The sequence below is a fragment of the Phocoena phocoena genome, chromosome X (genome assembly GCF_963924675.1).
Source record: "Phocoena phocoena chromosome X, mPhoPho1.1, whole genome shotgun sequence".
NCBI lineage: Eukaryota > Metazoa > Chordata > Mammalia > Artiodactyla > Phocoenidae > Phocoena > Phocoena phocoena.
In genome coordinates, this window is record NC_089240.1 from 20,241,655 (window position 1) to 20,245,952 (window position 4,298).

The 4,298-nt window shown below is 41.8% G+C and overlaps 1 pseudogene; it reads right to left on the reverse strand.

The window, feature by feature from the left end:
- Window positions 1-3,172: 3,172 nt before the first annotated feature.
- LOC136143057 (guanine nucleotide-binding protein G(I)/G(S)/G(O) subunit gamma-5 pseudogene) lies at window positions 3,173-3,378 on the reverse strand (annotated as a pseudogene).
- Between the last annotated feature and the right edge of the window lie 920 nt (window positions 3,379-4,298).

Consider the following 4,298-nt stretch of genomic DNA (forward strand, 5'->3'; position numbering starts at 1 on the left):
TGGTGATCGTTTCATAATATATGTAAGTCAGATCATTATGCTGTACACCTTAAACTTATACAGTGCTGTATGTCAGTTACATCTCAATAGAACTGAAAGGGGAAAAAAACACTGGAAGATAATACACACACAAAAATAAAATGAGCAGTTAAAAAAAAGAATTAGGCAGACAAGTGTGGAAGCAGGGAGATGGGTAAGGAGACAGACTTTTCCAACGATGGAGTGGAATGGGGGCCACAGTGGAGGCGGTGAGAACTGGCCAGAGTCTGCAAATATTCTTGAAGGTAGAACCAACAGAATTTCCTGGATGTAGGGATAAAGGAAAGAAAGGTAGCAAAGAAGGATGGAATTTTCATTTCCTGAGATCTGGAAGACTTCAAGAAGGAGTGGGTTTGAAGGGAATGGGGGAAAAAGGAAAAGGTGCAAGGAGTAGAACCTGGGGCGTGCCAAGGGTAGGGAGCCATCCCAGAGAACATCAGGAACTGGTCTAGGAGACTAGAGTGTGGTACGCTACAAGCTGGGGAGACACGTACTGTAAGTTGCTGAACATCCACCGTCAATAAAAGATACGGTGAATGTCGCCATTTTTTTTTTTTTTTTTTTTTCGCCGTACGCGGGCCTCTCACCGCTGTGGCCTCTCCCACTGCGGAGCACAGGCTCCGGACGCGCAGGCTCAGCGGCCATGGCTCACGGGCCCAGCCACTCCGCGGCATGTGGGATCTTCCCGGACCGGGGCACGAACCCGCGTCCCCTGCATCGGGAGGCAGACCCCCCCAACCACTGCGCCACCGGGGAAGCCCGAATGTCGCCATTTTTAAAAATTAATTTTTATTGGAGTGTAGTCGATTTACAATGTTGTGTTAGGGAATTCCCTGGCGTGGAATGTGGTTAGCACTCTGTGCTTTCACTGCCAAAGGCCGAGGTTTGATCCCTGGTCGGGGAACTAAGACCCCGCAAGCCGCGAGGCACGGTCAAAAACCGAACAAACAAAAAATACAATGTTGTGTTAGTTTCTGCTGTACAGCAAATTGAATCAATTATACATATATACACTCTTTTTTAGATTCTTTTCCCATATAGGTCATTACAGAGTATTGAGTAGAGTTCCCTGTGCTATACAGTAGGTTTTTTGTTGGTTATTTTATATATAGCAGTGTGTATGTGTCAATCCCAGTCTCCCAATTTATCCCTCCCCACCCTTTCCCCTTGGTAACCATAAGTTTGTTTTCTACATCTGTGACTCTATTTCTGTTTTGTAAATAAGTTCATTTGTACCATTTTTTTTTAGATTCCACAATATAAGCGATATCATGTGATATTTGTCTTTCTCTGTCTGACTTACTTCACTCAGTATGACAATCTCTAGGTCCATTTTAACTGAAAATATTTACCTTGAAATGCAGTCTAGACAATGCCCCCTTGAAAATGAAAACATTAAAAAATAAAATTTTAAAAGAAATTCACCACTTTTGTGCGCCTTACAAGCTAATGAAAAATAACCCTGTGTTTCAGAAGCCTCAACATGCAAGCCACACATTCATGAGGTGTTTGGGAGATTACCAAGGGGCTGAGGGTAAGTAGAGCAAGGGCTGGGCTCTGGGGCACTCCAACGTTAGGGAGTCATCTGGGAGAAGATAGAGAGCTGTCAAGGAGACAGAGAAGGAGTAGCCAGTGACATAAGAGTAAAACAGAGTGTGGTATGCTAAGCTGGCTAGAAAAGTACTGTAAGTTGTTAAACACCCACTATCAATCAAAGATGAAATTAATGCCATCATTTTAATGAAATGTATTTACTTTGAAACACAATGTAGACAATACCCCCTTGTAAATGAAAATGTTAAAAAGAACAAATCCTCCCCTAAAGTTAATCATTTTTATGTTCTTTATGAACCAATGAAAAGCAACACTATACTTTAGAAGCCTCAAGACACAAGCCGCATATTCATCAATACTGCACTTCAGTAGATCTGCATGCAAACACACACACATCCTAAGTGTGAACACCAGAGTTGAGGTGAGTGGGAGCAATGAAGAGCTGCTATATGGTGTTTGCTTGATGAAAGAAGTGAAGAAAAGCCTCCAGTAACTACTGTTGCCAGAGCACAGCTTTAGGGTTTGGGGACTGTGGTTAAGGATAGAGACGGGATTGAATCTAGGCTCTGAGGTTATTTATTGGTTCTAAAACTAAGTTCTTTAAAAAAAAACAGCTATGCATAGCCGTCTTGGGACAAAATGTCTTTGTCAATACAGGACACGGAGGGACTTCAGGTAAGTCAGTTCTGGCCTCTTCAGCTTGGGGCGGGGGTAGCTGAAGTGGAAGCAGGGGAGGTACATGTGAACAACCGGGGCCCAGGCCTGGCTGAAAGGATGGCTGAACTTTCCGCTGTCCTGGGAGCATGACTTGGGAGGGACACTGGAATGCTAAACATAAGTGGGGCAGGATGGCCCTCTGGGAATGGAAGTCTCAAGGTTGTGAAGATGGTGATTTTCCTCAAATTTATCTATAGATTTAACACAATCCCTATCAGAAGTGTTCTCCTTATACAAGCAACACCATGTACCTGTGGCACTTCGGTCATCTTCACCAGAGAGCAGTGCTTCAACATGTGGGTCTGGGTCTGACTGCGTGGGTTCAAATCCTAGATCCTCCAGTTTTTTGCTTTATGCCTTGGGGCAATTTATTTTTAAAAAATTTTTATTTTATATTGGAGTATAGTTGATAAACAATGTCGTGTTAGTTTCAGGTGTACAGTAAAGTGATTCAGTTATACATAGACGTGTATCTATTTCAAATTACAGAATATTGAGCAGAGTTCCCTGTGCTATACAGTAGGTCCTTGTTGGTTATCTATTTTAAATATAGCGGTGTGTACATGTCAATTTATTTCACCTTTCCAAGGATATGGACGATCTCCAAGGGTAATTGTTTTTCTTTCTTTTTTTTTATACTAAGTATTTTATTGTATGCTGCCACCAGTGTATATAAAATAATTACCCTTGTGAAACAGAAATTCATGAATATTCAGAGAGGTAGACTGACAAAAGTAGAAGTTTGTATAGTATGGCACGTGTTACAGAGACAGGCTTTTGTACAGGCTTCAAATTTGGCTTTCCTTTGAATATTCACCGGTTTATGAAAAGTGGTTTAAAAACCTTGCAAAGATTCATTTTACTACAAAAAGTAACAGACTTTCTGAGGTCTGAAGGGATTTGTACTTGAAGATACTCCAGTCAGCAGGGGGTCATGTTGAGCATTCTGCAGACAGAATTGTTTCAAATCTGCAGCTGCCTGGAAACCTTCACGCGGTTGAGCCAGGCCTCCAGCCAGAGCTGTTGAACCACTTTCTTCATAGCGGCGACGCTGGAGGAACCAGACATGGCGCACGCGAGAGCTGGGCAGATTGGCAATCCGTCGGTGGATCGGTGGTGGGCCCTCCAAGGGTAATTGTAAGGAACAAATGCAATAAGGACTGTAAACCACTCAGCACCATGCCTGGTAAACAGTAAATATTTATTTATAGTATTATTCCTAAGAAATATATGCTAAGAATTTGGGGGTATTTAGGAAGAGGAGAGCATCCAAAGGAGTAAAAAGATATAATCCCCCCCAAAATAAAATCCCTATCAAAAACCCAGCAGGCTTTATTGCAGAAATTGACAAGCTGATCCTGAAATTTATATGGAAATACAAAGGCTCTAGAAGAGCCAGACCAGTTTTGAAAAAGAACATAGTTAAAGGACTTACACATTCCAAATTCAAAATGTACTATAAAACTACAGAAATCAAGACATTGTGGTACTGGCATAAGGATAGACATGTAGATCAATGGAACAGAATAGAGAGTCCAGAAATAAACATTTATATGGTCAATTTCTTTTTAACAAAATATTTATTTGGCTGCGCCAGGTCTTAGTTGCAGCATGCAGGATCTTCGTTATGGCATGCGGGATCTTTTTTTTTTTTTTTTTTTTTTTAGTTGCAGCATGCGAATTTTTAGTTGCAGCATGTGGGATCTAGTTCCCCAACCAGGGCTCAAACCCGGGCCCCCTGCATTGGGAGCACAGAGGCTTAGCCACTGGACCACCCGGGAAGTCCTTGGTCAATTTATTTTTGACAAAGGTGCCAAGGCAATTCCATAGGAAAAGGATTGTCTTTTCAATATACAGTGCTGGTACAACTGGATAACTACATGCAAAAATATGGAGTTAAACCCTTAGCTCACACTATACACAAAATAGATCACAGACCCAAAAGGTAAGAGCTGAAACTATAAACCTTTAAGAAGAAAACATAGGAG